General features: G+C 35.0%; 1 protein-coding gene across 2 annotated transcripts in view; it reads right to left on the reverse strand.

Annotated features, from left to right (window-relative positions):
• Positions 1 to 17,969, reverse strand: part of UNC5C (unc-5 netrin receptor C) — a 388,152-nt gene that overhangs the window by 291,679 nt on the left and 78,504 nt on the right. The window lies entirely within an intron of this gene.

Here is a 17,969-nt window from a genome sequence, read left to right on the forward strand (position 1 = left end):
GTAATAATTATAAGGCAATGAAAGCCTTAATATGGAGGAACACACCACCGACTAAGAAAGTAAAATAAAAAAATGAAAAGAGAAAATGTGTTTAAGTAAAATAAAATTACAGTATAAGTTGATTTCATATTTAAATCCTCTAGGTATAAGGAAAGTATACAAGTTGGCTATTAAGACTGCAGGAAAGTCAGTTGTGGGAATGGGGAATTCATTGAGTTAAAGGAACTTAATCATAGTGGTGATGGAAATAGACTAACTTGCTTTGGTAAACTCAACTGTAATAATTCTGTACATTTTCACTGACTGTGTCATTAGAACCTTCTTAATTTTGGAGTGCAAGAGATTAATTTGGTTCTAGTGTTCAATATAAATCCTGAAAATGAAGTGAATGGCTGCCTTTACACTTGATTTTCAGATAACAGATATTGTTTAATTTAAAAGAAGAAAATTCCTGAAGCCAGACATATTAAGGAAATAACAAAAATTCAAGGACGTAACCAAAATTTGGACATTGGAAATGTCTGGGAAGTTGAAGAAGGTGAAGTTACGTACCAATGTGTAAAAATGAAAGTTTTTCTTTTTAAAAATATAATTAGATATTCCATCATACTTCATGCATAGAACACATTCATTGATGAGACTTATACAAATACTATTAAAAGATTCAGTTCCCTATGCAAATATGAGGTTGAGATTTATTTGTTCAGAAAATTAAAAGCAAATGAGAACATTTTCTATGACTACAATTATTTTCACTGAAGAAATGACTGACTTTTAATATTTTAAGTAACATGAGCAATAAGATATTAATACTATGTTCATTTCTAACTTCAATGTTCCCAGAAAATTCTGTGCATTTGCAGAACTTATTAGATACTCTTGAGTGAATCAACTGACATAATGTTTCAGTGACCAAGTTAAAAGCTAATCAGAAATTTCCCACAATACCTTTACCTATATGTTTACACACACATTAATATTTTATGTCAATATAATATATTATTCAATGTTGTTTTCTGAATTCATTTCAATTTGAATTGAGAAACATTAGCAATATCCCTATTTCCTGTTATTTTCCTTTTTTCAGACCTGTTATATGTACTGATTGCAAACAAATATACTTTAAAAAATGAAGAAGGGAGCCATTTTTCATATAGGGTACAGATTTGTCTAGGGTGTTTTACACCATATTAAAAGCATGTTTCTTGAAAAAAAGAAAACAAATATGAACATTAACCCCTTCCCTGTCTTCTCTATCCATCTGCCAAATTTTGCTTTCAAAGAATTGTGGTAACAATATCAAATATTTCTACCACCTTTGTCACCTTTCATCTGTCTGGGAAAAGCACAAGAGATTCTACTCTCAGGAACCAACAAAACAAGAGCACACGGCTCAACGGCTTCTGGTCTACACTCACGTTTCCCATTTGCCTGCATTTAATGCTGTTAATATTTCAGCAGCTGGAGTACTAGGGTCAAACTGAAGTTTTTAACTATTTAATTCTGAATCCTCAGTCACAGATCTTGGAGAGAGAGAAAGAGAGAGAGAGAGAGAGAGGGAGAAGTGACAGAGATTGAGATAAAGGTAGACACAGAAATAGAAAAAGAAATAGAAAGACTGATGGTCTTTTTAAGGACTGACAGCAAGAAAACAGCGAATTCCGCTTTACAACACAAGAAACTGAATTCTGTCTACAACCACAACGAAAGCATGTGGACAAGGATCTGAAATGAACGTCGGATGAGATGGCAGCCCCAGCTAACAACTTAATTTTAGCCTGAGGAGATTGGACAGAGAACTCTGCTAACCCATTCTGTTCTATAGAACTCTGAGAAATGTGAACAGCTTTTTGTGTGGTGCTAACCTAGGAGTATCTATCCTTAGAAAAGAGTCCACAATTTCCAATCTAAGATCAGTTTGTGTAGTGTGTGTGTACATTTTCTCCGTCACTTAAATTTTTTATTACATAATTTCAATGCAAGTTTACAAGGAAATGAGGCTCCAAGCTGCTCATTGTTAATATAGGGCCAGAATATTTTTAGGGGTTTAGAAGTTTCAAATGAACCAAAATGGAGCTTAGCGTTGGAAAGAGTGAGTCTGTCCCATTGTAGTATGATATTTTTACTTCTGTTTTGACTAGAAAATAGGGGTAACTGAGATAAAAACAGGGTTTGGGAGATGTCTGTATCATATCTATTAATAGAATTTTGCTGAATATGATTGTTCTGTCAAGTAAAGAAATTGTTGAAAAATACATACAGTAGAATTTTCTGCTTTTCCTGTTAGATATCTGTTTCTTTTTTCATGGAGCTGACAAATATGTAGTTTCAGTTTGTCTTTTCCATCTCTTTTTTCTTTCTAAAATTTTAAAATTTGTTTTTCATTTCTTTCCTTTGAACCACAAAAATTGATAGCCTTCCTTACCAGAGCTAATTGAGGAATGGAAAAGACTTCAGTGAGACCTCTTCTAAGGTCTTTCAAGATTAAAACTCATTTTCAGGGTAGTTTGATTATTAAAATATATTTTCTCTGTCACACAGGTAATAGGTACTTATGAAATTTTGGTGTAAAGGAATAAATGAATGATAATAATTATATTGTAATTGAGTACTTCCTATAGCTTTGCATATGCCTACTCTTTTAATCCCCATAATGATCCAATGAGTAAGTGCTGTTATTACTATTATTTAATAGAATATTGAACTTCATAGTAATCCCATATTTTAAATGGTATGATGGGAATTTATATCTATCACTTTAACTTACCCCAAGCTTTATCCCTTAATATATAAATAAATGAAGTATAGAATTATACTTTATTGGTGATTGCTCTAAAAAGATTTCTAGTTACTCTTATCTTGAAATTCTGAACTAGGTATGTGGATATTACTAGTATCTTTTGATTTACACCCCTGTTATCCTTTTAGGAATTTTCCTGGGTTATTTGTCCACTACATCTATTTTTAGAAAGAACATAAAGTTACAAGGAACTCTGAATCCCACTTTATATTTTCTTTGATTAGAGGTAAAAGTACTACAGTGCTTCCAAATATAAGCAACTCTTAAATTTCTTTTCAAATTCCTCATCCCTTCCTATGTGGAGCATAGTCAAGTACATCTGGAATTCAAGTCTTTTCATATGGCATTGTGATTGTTACTCTTAATGTTCCTTCCTCTAAGAACTTTGTTTTGTACCTCAAGAGTTTAAAAAAATCAAAATATACAAAGTCATTCAGTAGATTGACTATTATTCCAGTAGTCAGTGTATTAAGTCTCTAAAGGCCCATTAAGGTATCAGACTAGACTGGCTCCAAACCTACCATTGTCTATTTTGGTTCAATAATGATTATACATGTGTAATTGACTGAGACTATATCAGACTCATAAGTCACATTGTAGATGGAAAAAATGCAATCAATGTATACAATAGACTATAATTACAAGCCAATTCAATGCAGTGGATTTGATAAACTTTTTTGTAAGTTATAAATATTTGAACAATGGGGCAAAAGACTGTTTTATCAAGGACAACATAGTTAGAGGAAGAGCAGTTAGTATAGGTTCCAACTTCTTCAAAATGGGGAGACTTGAATGTCATTCTAAAGGTGGTTCACCACATGATCCCAGAATGGCCTAAAAGAATTTCCCTAAAAGGCTCTCATTATAGAATAGCACTCATTTATTATGATAATATCATTACCATAAGTTTGAAACAAGTATTCTTCATAACTTTATAAATATATAGCATATTTGTCACTCATTCATGGATTAAGAATGTGCATGAAATATAATTCTTATAATATTAAGCACTTATGCATTATTTTAAATGGTAACAGATTATTATTGATAATAGTGAGAATCAAAATATACTGACAGGTACTTAATTCAGATTCCAGTTATTTCTTGTGGAAATAAATTTTTCTTTGAATCAAATAGAAGAAAACAGCACTTTTAAAAAGGAGTAGGAGTCACAAGTTACCAGCAAGTACCTCCACTGGGATTGTCTGTGGGTAACTGCATTTTACACTCTTGTTGGTGGATGGAACTGTCCATGTGGTGGTTTTTTTTTTTTTTTGGTGTTTTTCATATTTCTTTATAACTTGAATTTTCAAGAAGTCTATCCATGTATATGTATGAATTCATAATACTAAATTTTAAATAGCCATTCTAATAATAACTTTTCTCTATGCAATAACTTAAATAGTTAGCAACGTGCTTATCTTCCTTTTGTCCAACACAGTGATGTGGTTTGGCTGTGTCCACACTGAAATGTCATCTTGAATTGTAGCTCCCATAATTCTTACATGCTGTGGGATGGACCTGGTGGGAGATAACTGAATACTGGGGGCGGTTTCCCCCATACTGTTCTCATGGTAGTGAATAAGTCCCACGAGATCTGACGGTTTTATCAGGAGAAACCCCTTTCACTTGGCTCTCATTCTCTATTGCCTGCCACCATGTAAGTCATGCCTTTTGTCTTCTGCCACGATTGTGAGGTCTCCCTAGCCACGTGGAACTGTAAGTCCATTAAACATCTTTTTCTTTATAAATTACCCAGTCTCAGGTATGTCTTTATCAGCAATGTGAAAACAGACTAATACACACAGTGTCAACTGTTTATGAACCTTAATTATATCTACAAAATCTCTTTTGACAAACAATGTAACATAACCATGGGAGTGATACTTCATCACATTCCTGGGTCCACCCACTATTACTGGGATAGGATTACACAGAGTGTGTATATCAGGAGGAAGCGATCATGTGGTCCATCCTAGAGTTCTAACTGCCACATAGGTATATGAAAGATGCTTATTATTCACAAAAATTATAAATAGCATATTTTCTATGTAGGCACAATGGATGGTTTAAAATATTTTCTGATATTTTGGCATATTAAATTCTACAAACATTTTATTATTGTAGAACATGTTCATAAATCATAATTTTAAATTATTGACAATGATAGTTATTCTGCTTAGTTAAGTACTCTGAAGATATAAATAGATCCTCCATTTACTTTTTCAGAAAGACTTGAAGGGAAGACTTCTTAATGCAAAGTATCTTTTTCCTCCAAGGATAGTGCAAGGCATGCAATGTATAATAATTCACTTAATGTTTGATTGATTCTTCCCATGAAGTTAAGATGTGATATGGTCCTTTTCCAACATGAAGCACAAGGCAAGAGCAAGGTGAATAGATGACAAAGGAGAGAAATCAAAAAAAGAAGATGTTATGCTCTGTGACTAAAATACTGTATTGTGAACATATTATAATCAAATATAATTAGAAAAATATTCCCAAAGTCAAATGATAAATTATTGTTGGCTTGTCTAAAATACAATTACAATCCAAACAAGAGAATCAAGTATTTACACTAATCTAAATACCATTTCAATTTTACCTTACAAATATCTCAAGCTGATTAATAGCATTAACTGTTAACAACGACACATTTTCCTATATTTTCTGGCCATTTGAATTGTTTCTGTTACATTATCCTTAGTCTTTTTCTATGAAAATAACAACAACAATGACAACCCTGGGCTTGGGGCTTTAATTTGGCAAGCCCACCTGCAGCATGCTGTTGCACTGCTCAAACTGTGTTTTCTAATCCGGCACCAATGGAACCTGGTAGCAAGGAGGAAGTCAATCAGAGGTGATGCGTGGTGATGACAGTGACCATGCTTGCAAAGCTGCTGGTAAAGTCAGATTGCTTTCCCTGCTAACCCAAGATATTCTTTCATATGTGGAAATTTACCCAAATAAAATGAAACATGTATTTGCCTGTTTTGATTTTCTTTTTTTATCTTGTGGTTATATGATTGGCAGTTGGAACTATTTATTGACTTTTTATCTTTTTAGTGATTCCCACAATCCTTTCCTCAATCAAGTTGATAGAGCCTTGGGTGTTTTTTTGGTGAGTGAATAGAGAAAAGGCTATATGCTGAAATACCATAAAATATAACCGCGTTCAAGAAAATCCATTGCTGTTTTTTAACCATTACCACATGGGCAAAACATTTCCTCAATGCTCACTTTCCCTCCCTTTCTCTTTCTAAATATCTTCTGTTTGACATATGTATGTGTACACATATTATACCAAAGTAGATATACAGTAAATAATTATAAATGTAGACAACAAAAAAATGGGACATTCAAACTAGTCACAGGACAAGAGCACAATGTACGTTAGGAATTTATACTAACAAATTCAAGAAATACTTACTGAGTGATAAACTTGTTTCAGGTGCTATATTAGATATTAGGGGTAAAAATTATAAATAAGATCCATCCTCTGCTCATAAAGGACCTTATCAGCCTAAAATCACTCTAGTGCAGAATATAGTCAAGTTAACCCTGACTATAAAAATGAAAATTTCAGGAGAAATGCCTAGTTCTAGGGTAACTTCTTGTAATATGGCAACATACAGGAGGTAATTCGGTTTTAAGGGAAAGTCAGATAAAGCTTTCTGAATGAAATAAGACTTAACTGCTGTAATGTTTTAGACATTTCCTAAAAATAAAATATAGAAACTACAACCATCACTAGCATGTATCCTGGGTTTATGTAGCAAATTTAAAAACAACATATGCAGATTACTTTCTTCCAATGTATTCAAATAACTAACAAATGGCCCTATTCTTGTTGATATTCAAGACAGAATACTAAGTGTACTAGTATTTGATTCTCTAGATCCTTTGATTAAGGTAGACAGGCAAATCACATAGTGCAAAGTCACCACAAACAGTGAACAGTTAGGGGTCGTGAGGGGGTGACGGCCTTGAGGCTGCTCTGCTAGTCTTCAAATCTTTGAGGGTGACAGTGTCTTTGATCTGTCTGCCTTTTAAACAAGGAAACCTGGAAATATCTCAAATGACCATTTGATCTGTTTCTGGTGGGGAAGGTAGTCTTCCAGCTGCCGCCCTCCAACATGCTGTGCTCTCTCCACTAACTAAACACTGGGCTTTCATGTTGGAGAAAAACCAGGCTTCTAGCCACATAGAGCACTAAAGAAAGGGCTGATGAATATGGCCAGTGATTGGAGTGTCAGCCAGGCTGCAGTGCCTAACTGTGACCTACACCCACAGACGGGTGGCTGCAGGGACTGCAGAGCCGCTGAATATGTGGACACATTCCTAACAGGGAGAACAAGAAGGCTCTGCCGCTAAGAGGAAGGGCGCTCAGGAAGAAGCCGTGGTAAGAGCAGTCTCAGCTTAGGAAGATGCCCGGCTCTCCTGATTTAAAGGGTAAGAAGCCCAACCATGCCATGAATGGTGAACACTGAACGAAGCACAAGCAGAGACTGAGGCTCAGAGTCCAAACCATGAGGCAGAAAATGAACCCAACCTAATGGAAAGCAGAGCACAGAGCAGATGCCAGAGGAGGAAACGTGGGGGTTTCAGGTCTGAAACATCTTCCTAGTAAAAATCTATGAGTAACCTGCTTTAGTTAACATGACTTGTGAGACAAAAGAGAAAAAAGAAGAAAAGAGAAGGTATCAAAATAGTAGGGTATTTTAATTTTCAGATTATTGTAAATGTAAATCTCAGAACACTGCAAATCTCAGCATATGACTTTTAGCAACATTTATATCCATTTAACCATCAATTCATTTATTCAATAGAACTGTTGACTCCTTATTTTCAACCTACTGTATTGGGTACTCCATATACAAAGATGAATAAGAAACAGGTCTTGCCCCCTAGGAACAGTCTAGAGAGGGCAAAAGATATGTGAACACAAAGAGGTTTCTGTCCTTAGTATTTTTAAACTCTCCAACTATTATTAAGTCACCAGTATTCACCTTAAATAATGAAGCATTTTAATAAAATAACTGCGAATCTTTACTGTAAACCAGTCTTCTCAGGAAGTGCAAAATGAAATACAACGGTATAAATACTTTTGGTAAGCTGAAAGTATGACATAAGGAACAATATTATTATTCACAAGGTACCATTTCTATTACGTAACAGAAAGGTGCTGGATATGTAGATGGAGGGAAACATCTCGTTTTCTTGATCCAATAAAATCTATTTGGAAACTATTGATACTGACCCACACCACAAGACTCACTCAAAAGCTCTGTATTGGTTTACTTTTAAAGGAAAAATATTTGGTGAAGGCTAAGTTGGCATGCTGGGAGGAGTTGGAACAAGAGCATCATTGGCAGGCTGCATAATAATGAATTGGTTCCTACAGAAATGAAATTGCTACTGTCTGTTTTTGTCATCTACAATTAAAAATGACAAGTATTGAGAACAGCGTCATTAAGAAGAGTCTGATTAGAGAAGTTTCCAAGCTTTAGGAATTGTTATTGGATGGTATCCTGGTTGGTATACGAAAGGCTTTTTTTAAGCCAGAAAAGTAGGAGCATCTAAAATAGAGCTATTTTAAATTCCTTAACTTAAGAACATAATCACAGGGATTTATGCATTATCAACAAGAATGCATAATTAAACAGAGGATAACATTTTACCAATGATAATTTCCGAACATCATAGATTGCTTAATTATAAATAATTTCATATCTATTTGTAACCAAAATGGTTTTTGAGAATTATTTGTATGATTTTTGTAAACAAATCACTGTCGTATTTTCTTATCATGAGCATGAAAAAAGTTTCTAATAGGCTTTTGTTTCAACCTGAGGGTGTATTCCCACCTATACCTCATGTAAGTTTTGAAACTTTATGAAAAATCATAATTCTTTCCCATTTTCAGAACTTAGAACATTTACTAGTTTTTAGAACGGTATTAGGTGCTACATTTTCACTTTGGGCTAAATAAGTGAACCTGAAGATCAAATGTTCAAATAAAATACGACAAGTGGGTGTTAAATAATGAAAAATATACTCTTGTGGAGCTTTTCACAGAGAGATGATCCAGGCTGAACGTGTGTCCCCAGTGATGGTGAGAACCGTGGGACTGCTGCCTAACATCTGCAGGGCGTCATAAAAAGCCTCACTAAGGCGCATCGTTCCAAATGAATACCGTATGGGTCACTTGCAGGCTATGTTAAGTAAACAATAAAAAATTTAAAACAAACAGCCACAAAGACAGAGGAATGCTCAGGAAGGGAAGCAGATGAGTTATTTTGAAGAGACTCCTAACATGACTAATCCCTGCCAGGGGATAGCCTCTCAAGGTATATTGCAGCCAGTCCCTCCCATCTCTAAAGTAGGAACAAAAGAAGTGCAATCATCAAAACCATCGTGTTGACATACTTGAAGTGGAAAATTATCCAAATTATCTAATATTGTAAGGGGAGATTAGAATATGTAGTCTCTAAAGTCACTTTGAACTTGACAAGTATTTGAATCATTGTGTTATGCTACAATATCGTGTAGGGTTCACAAAATGTCCTAGCTCCTCTGGAGGTGTTTCTTTTCTTCCATGTAGGAAGAAAGCCAAATAGTCTTTCTCCCAGTGCCATCCTTTCTGAACAGATTTGGTGGTTCTTTAAGGTAGATTTGCCCATCATTTTGGGTAACATATGGGGTGCGTAAAAATGAATAGAGAATATTCAGTAGCTTATTTTAGGATCTACAGCAATTTGTATCCTAGAAATTAGAAAAGCTAATGATGACAAAATACACAGATGGATCCAAAGCAGTCAGGTTAAAAAAAAAGTTTGGATTTGCACATGCTATTTCATTTCTAATTTCAGGACTTGTATTACAAACAAGCAATTTCCCCAGTGACCTTTCTCCTTTCTGCACTCCTGCCCGGGCCTTGGAACTTGTTTTCTATCTTCACCAATATTCAGAGCTTTTCTTTGCTATACTTTGACTGTAGAGATTTTCTGCCCATTATCTTACACTATGCTTTCCAAGGTATATAGCGACAAGCTAGTCAAGTAAACCTGGTCATTCTGATGAGCCTGTATACTGGCAACAGCAATAAGTATGTGTTTCAATCATATGTTTTTAATGCTGAAGTCTTCAGCCCAGAGAAAAAGGAGAGGGATTTTGAAGATCTCCAAGTAAGTATGACAATGTATAATTGTCTAAGCAAAATCCCTGCAAATGACAAGGTTCTGACATCCTTAACTTAGTGAAAATTTTAATTAATTCATTTAATAAACATTCATAGAGTACCTACTCATAGAGTCACACAATGTCATAGTTTGGAGATACTGCCTTACCCAAAATAGGCAAAAATCCTGGTCTTTGCGGAGCTTAAAATCTAGTGAAGGTAACAGACAATAAACAAGACTTCTAAAAGCAGATAATCAACATGTATGAAACTACATATAAACTTCACATACATTTGGACAGTAATTAAGAGATAAATTATGATGCTTGTAACTTTTTAAATCAACCTTTAATTAAAGGAATAAATACCCTTAATTCCATTTTCCCCTGTTTAACATTATTAGAAGCAGAGCAAGAGGAGCAAATGTTGGTAGTAAAACTCCAAGTGTTTAGAAAACATATCCCAGCATTTGAAGACATTAATTAATTAATTAATGCTATAGTTGTTCAGTACCAGCTACTATCTGCCAGGTTCTATGCTTGAGTTGAGCTACGGACATAGGGTGAATACGAGAAAAAAAAATCCCAGGCCTCAAAGGAGATACTCATTGTTTTACTTTTAAAAGCCATTCATAAATCACATTATAGTGTTATTGAAGTGACCAGAGATATTTTCTTTCTTAAGAAAGATGGTGATTTTAAGGTGTGTCCATATTTCTTTGATACGACGTCATTTAGCCATTCAAGAGGTGGAGTCTAACTTCATTTCCATTGGGTGTGGCCTGGATCTAGTGACTCGCTACTAATGGTGTGCAACTTTAGAGAGTGGGTAATAAAGGGTACTGTGGCTTCCTGCTTGCACCTTGCTCTGTGTTAGATCATTTGCTCCACGGAAGCCAGCTGTCATGTAATGACGACACTCGAGCCATGATGAGAAACTGAGGCCTCCTGCCAACAGCCACAGGACTGACACAACTTGGGAGCAGATCCTCCAGCCCTGGTCAAGCTTTCAGATGGCTCTGGCCCCTGCTGACAGGTTAACTGCTCTCTAATGAGAGATTCTGAGCTAGAGCCAACCATCTAAGCTACTCCTAGATTCCCCACCCTCAGAACCAGTGTTAAAATGACCAATATTTTGTTTTAAGCTGCTAAATGTTGGGGTAATTTGTTACGCAGCAATAGATAATGAATGCAATCACTTTTTTTGGAAGATAGAGAAGGAATAGAACAACAGGAAATGCAATCAGTGTGTGTGTGTAGAGGGAGAGAGAGAAACATATAAAGATCAACCCACAGATAAAAACAGAGAGAGAGAATGGGGCTGGGAGAAGCAGGCACAACCCTTGCAGCATGCATATATTTTCTTTTCACATTATCACTGGAATTTACAATCATCATTATGTGGCAACATTTTCTGTAGTTAATGAAAATTACTACATGGATTCCAAAGATAAGAAAGAAGAGCATGAAATTATTTGAAAGGTAAATGATGCCCTGTGTCTGCATAGTCACTGCATAAAAGTATTGATTCCAGGAAAGTCTCTTAGGAAGGGTCAATACAGTTAGCCCTTGAACAATGCTGGGCTTAGGGGGCACCAAACCTTCACATAGCCAAAAATCTGAGAATAAATTTTCATTCTCCAAAAACTTAACTACTAATAGCCTACTGGTGACTGGAAGCCTTACCAATAACATAAACAGTCAATTAACACATATATTGTATGTTATATATACCTTATACTGTATTTTTACAATAAAGAAAGCTAGAGAAAAGAAAATATTATTAAGAGCATCATAAGGAAGAGAAAATATATTTACTACTCATTAATAGGTAGTGGATCATCATAAAGGTCTTCATTCTCATTTTCTTCATGTGGCTGAGGAGCAGGAGGATGAGGAGGGGTTGGTCTTGCAGTCTCTCAAGGGTGGTGGCAGAGGTGGAGGAAGTGAAAGGGAGGCAGGAGAGGAAGGCATACTTGGTGGACTCTACTGAAATACATCATAATATCTGTTATTTGGGTTTTTTTTTTTTTGCTTTTTCATTTCTTTAAAACTTTTGTATAAAGTACCAATCTTCCTTCCACCATTTGCTTTAGTTTCATATCACATAAAGATCCATGTTGTAAAAGAAGTGAAAAGCAGCCTTGAATAATCAGAACCCTTCCGCTAGATTGTCTAATATCAACTTATTTTCTGGTACTGCTTCTTCTCTGTCTTTTTTTTATTATCTGGCACTGGTTTGGAAGTGCTCATCTCCATCAAGTCCTCTTCTGTTAGTTTCTCTGGCATGGTGGCTATTAGCTATTGAATTTCTCCAAGATCTATATCTTGAAATGCTTTACCTACCCTCCATCTTTTTTGCTATATCCATAATATCTTTCATCATTTCCTTGATTAGCTCTGTCATAAATTCCGTGAAGTCATGTACAACATCTGGGCACAGTTTTCTCCAGCAGGAATTTACTGTTTGAGGCTTGATGGCTCTCAGGATTTTTTCTATAACAACGATGGCATATTCAATGGTGTAATTCTTCCAAACCTTTATAATGTTCTCTCTATGGAGGTTCTCTTCCATATCATTGACAATCTTTACCGTAGAGGACTATGTTTAATGAGCCTTAAAGGTCTTAATGACACCTGATCTAGAGACTGAATTACAGATGTTGTGTTTGGGGGCAAGTTGACCACTTTGACACCTTCGGTGTTGAACTTATGGGGTTCTGGGTGGCCAGCAACATTGTTCAATAAAAAAAGAACTTTAAAAGGCAGTCCCTTTTTGGCAAGGTACTTCCTGACTTTAGGGACAAAGCATCAATGAAACCAATTCACAAAAGGGGTTCTCTTTGCTCAGGCATTATTGTTTACAAACAAAAGACTGTCAGCTGATGTTTTTCTTTTTCCTTCAAGGCTCAGGGGTTAACTGCTTTATAGATAAGGGCAGTTCCAGTCATAACCCTGACTGCATTTGCTTGAAAAACTGGAGTTAGCCTATTCCTCCCTCCCTTAATTGCTGGAGCTCACTTCTCTTCCTTACCAATAAATTTCCTTTGTGGCATTTCTTCGTTCCCAGACTAGGTCACTTTTGTCTGCATTAAAAACTTGTTCAGGCAGATATTGTTTCCTCTCAATGATTTTCTTAATGGCGTCTGGACACTGTTGCCACCTGGTCAACTGAAGATGCTTCTCCTGTTATCTTGACATTTAAAATCTTTCTAAAATTATCGAACCATCCTTTGCTGGTATTAAATTCTTCAGCTTCAGATCTTTCACCTTCCTTTTGGTTTAGGTTGTCGTACAATGACTTCATTTTTTTTCTCAAATCATATGTGAGTCAAAAGTATGCCTTTCTTATAATAACCCTGCACCCACATAAAGGCTGCATTTTCAATACAAGATAAAAATGTATTTTGCAAAAAGTACAAGGTTTTCATGCCTGCTAGCATAACTGCAGTGACGGTTTCACATATTTCCTTTTCTTTTTTTTACAATCGTCCTTAAACTGTATTCATTTATCTTGAAATGATGGGAAATTGCAGCTGCAGGCCTCAAGCTATGGTATATATCATGCAAGTCAACTATTCCTTGTAATGTCATGACTTTTTTTCTGCTTCTTGGGAGCACTTTCAGCATTACTAGTGGCACTTCATGTAGGTCCCATGGTGTTAATCAAAGTTTACTGTATTGCACTAAACAAGAAAATAAACATGTGGGAACCCAGAGACATCACTTTTACTGTGGTACACAATTTACTGGAGAGACAAATTGCTCATGCAGATATAACATCAAAGAGTGTTTTTAGTGGATCTTTTAACACTGGAGCTGACTGCAATAGCAACAGGAGGTGGCCACACCATTATTACAGTATGTACTAAGGTGAATTTTATGCAGTTATTATTTAATACTGCATCTTTATGTTCATTTACATTTCTTTGGATTGCAAATAGTACTATGCACAGACTGTATTTGTGCACATAAGTTTTGATATATTTTATGTTTTTCGAATGGGTTTGTGTATATTTTATGATAGTAAATGATAAAATAGACTAGTATCTATGTATACTTGTTACATTCATTACATACCTAACTGCATCTTAATTTTTTCTACATTTCTAGGCTACTCGAGTTCACCTGCAATGTTTTCCAAATTGCTACAATCTCCAAAAATGTTTTTCCATATATTTATTTTTAAAAAATCCATGTATAAATTAACCCACTTAGTTCAAACGCATGTTGTTCAAGGGTCAAATGTATTTTAAAGAGAAGAATAAATGAACAAATTAACATGGTTCTGTTGATCAGTTTACCTTGGGTTACCTGGTCGACAGAGAATGGACCGCACCATGAGTATACAACATCTGGGAAGGAGAAAGGGACTGTGCCTGTGAATGAGATATAGCCTTGGAAGGGGTAGCCCACCTTGAGTAGCTCTAGTGTTGGGGGAGAGGGGCAGGTGGTGGATAATAAAGGGCAGAGTGAAGAGTCAGAAAAAAAATAGCAGTATGTGACGGCAATAAACTTAAGCGTGAACAAAGTGCGCACTCAAAAGGCTATTGCAAAATGCTTTTTTTTTTTTTTTTAAAAAAAACTACTTGCTCATTTTTATTTTATTAAAAGAATAATGTATATGTCAATAAAGTGGTTAAGTCAGATGCATATCAAAGTTTATATTTAACAAGCATTTATAACTAGAGGAGGAAAAGAAGCAACATTCTGATTTGATAAATATTTTTAGACGATAAAGAAAAGCCATTTCTCACGAGCCTGAATTACTCTCATGGTCTATTTGCTTAGCTAAGCAGAAACTACTAATTATTCATTTTAATTTGTAAGGGTTTCCTTGATAAAAACAAAAAACAAGTATGAAATATTTAATTTTTCAACAAGATTAATGGTACTGAAAAAGTTCTAGCCATCATGAGTGTCAGGATATACTTTTAAAGTTTTTTATCCTTATGAAAGAAAAAAAATCCAAGGATGGAAACCACTATCCAAGTAAAATGAGCCTAAATTAGGAAATTTGGAAATATCCTTCATGCAACTTCTTAAATTTAAATATAGGAAGATTGGCTGGAACTTAAAATTCCTTATTTCTATGAGGGCGGGGTGGGGGTGGTAAGCCGTTACTGAGAAGGCTGGAATTAAAAGTAGAAAAAATGATTTTCCTTGGAAATGGTGATTTTTGTTTGAAATTGGATGAATAAAAATAACCTAAATATATTATGCTATAAGCATAACAATGTGTGGATAAGTTTTCATGGATTATATACTTCATGTAAGTGTACCAGCATGTAATTTACAAGACCTTTGAATGTACTAGGAATAGAAAGATGACACCACTCAAAAAGGTCATTAGAAATTACGCAGTGTTTAAATAAAGGGATTTCCTGGGTAAAAGAATATCACAGCAGAGAAAATTAGCCACTGAACACAGCATTTCAGAGATAAACAAGAAAGCATTCCTGGGAACCTGCACTTTACATGAGTACTTGGACCCGCCTGACATGCAGTTTACCACACCCTGACCCAAGACTCACTGCCTGTCAACATGGCCCTCAAATTCATTGATATCATGACATCTTATTGGAAGAGTAATTTTTTTCTTAACACAGTTTGCTTTTCTATATTTTTACGTCAAATTTCCTTTCATGCATAGGCATATAGGCACATACATAACTTTAACAGTTTTGAGGGGATGCCCCTGTTAATTTCTTTATGAATCTTAACAGCACATGATGTAAGGATGAGTTCCATAAATGCACGGTCAAAAAACTTTATGCCTGTATGCATTTTGTCTTTTTTTTTTTAAGTCTGATTTCTTTTCTCTTTTTAAATTCCAAATAGCCTTAAAACATAGAGTAAGACCAGCTAGGTTAGAGGTATTTTAGGCCTCAAGTGTCTCTGTTAAGTCTGAAAATAAGTCTAGCTGTGCAGAAAGTAAGAATCACATTAAGAGGATGTTTTCTGTTTATTTTGTAAGAATAAGGGCGTGAACTTTTATTTACAGGCTTATTCAAAATTTCCAATGCCCTTGAAATTCAAAAGGATAGATGTGGGTTAAAATACCCAGTGAAGAAATATCAAACAATATATTAAAAAGACAAACTAGAAATTATTTCATAACTTCCATTTGATGGCTTTGCTGTATTAATCTGTATTATTTTTAAAAATAAGTTTTCCATTTTAAAGTATTTTAATTAATTTGCAGAAGTGTAAATTAAATTCTTCTCATGAAGGAGAAGCCTTTCATTTCACATTTCCATCATGAGTTTTAAAGTGTCCAAAATATTCTTATATGAGATAGATTCAAAGGTATTTAATTGATATGCCCTTTTTGCCACTATCTCCCAGGTATGAGGATCATGAGGGGGAGAGGAATGCTCATCTTTCAACTACATAACTTTTAATTCATTAATGCAATGCAAAGTTGTGTTTTTTAAGTAATAGTTTTGTCTCATTCTTTTTCATGTATTTAAATATCATCTGTCTTTAAAGTGAGCACATGAAAACCGAGGTAAAAAATGAATGGTTCATTTTATCCTTTGCAGCCTCATTTCACTGAAGCCTGTTCCCTGTGCTGAGCCCCATGGTACACATATAAATTCACCTTTCAATCATTTGTGTGGGTTAATGACACTGAGTAATAGCACATTAGCAAAGTGCCATTCCAGACACCAGCCAGGCATGCCAAACAGATAATCTGACAATCGTTTCAGATTCATTTTCCTCAAACAGAAACACTGTTCAGGCTTATTAACTGGCAAATTTGCATAAGGCATAATGTAGAGCACAGAGCCTCCATTAAAAGTAGCAATCTATCTCATTAATGTAATTTACAAGGATATTTGGCCCGTTCTGTTGTTGTAAAATCTAAAAAAAAAATGTGTTCCTGTTCAACAAAGCTGTCGTTTATTTGTAGCAAATTTTTATCATATCCCTTATGCTCCACTGAAATAAAAAGATCACAAATTAGTTAATAATGAAACTGTTACTCAAATATCTTATACCTTGCTCCCAGCAGTACAGGGCATTTGGAATTTAACTCCTAATGTGTTCCTCAAAATCTAACCTCATGATACACTCACCCAAGGGTAATTCATGCCAACTCTTCTTTTGTGTTTTGACTTTCTAGTCAAAAGTTTCATTACAACTTCCTCTTGGAATGTGTGATTAGGGACAATTATACTGAAAATATCTGCAACCTGATTTTAATCAATTGCTTAGATTTTGATTACAAAACCAAAGATACAATAGCTTAAGATTTCTGCCATATCTTCATCCATGGTAACCTGGGGTCCTGTTTTATTTTTACATCTGTGAATGGAAAGCTTAAGTTCCCACTTTGTAGTTAAGCAATCTGTTCTCTTTTTGTCTCTTGAGAGCTTGCTGCTTCTTTGTATTTTATGAACAATGTGTTGTATCCTTTTCTCTTTTTGCTGAGAAATTTGCCTGCATTTATCTTTAGACTTTGTGATAAGAGCAAATTCCACTTAAAATTGATCTGTCCTTTACAATGGTTAAATTTTCTTTCATGTTGTCCTGATACAGGCATAATCCATGGTAAATTGAAGTGTGTTATTCCTAAGTATCTTATTTGCAAAAAGGCTATCATAAGATGAAGTTTTATTAGAGATGGTCACACACAGGCAGATTTTCAGTCAGTGACCTATGTGGAATTTACTCAGGAAACATTAAGATCTCCACTCCTCTGTGCCACGTTCCAAGTCTAACACCACTTGCACTGAAAGCTTCTACAGAGGGGAGATAGTAGCTATAAATGACTTAATTATGAGAGACCAGCACAGTTTCAAAGAGATGGAATTTTGGAAGAGAAGCGTTTGTTAGGATAATAGTTTCCACCTGATTTCAAGGTCCAAATCCCTGAGATAGATCACAGGGCCTTCTAACATTGGTAAGCTATAATCACAAAACATGTTTTTCTTCAGCCTTCAATTTTCTCTGTGTTGGAGACAGTGATATTTCATATAATCAA

The sequence above is a fragment of the Pan paniscus genome, chromosome 3 (assembly GCF_029289425.2).
Source record: "Pan paniscus chromosome 3, NHGRI_mPanPan1-v2.0_pri, whole genome shotgun sequence".
Lineage (NCBI taxonomy): Eukaryota > Metazoa > Chordata > Mammalia > Primates > Hominidae > Pan > Pan paniscus.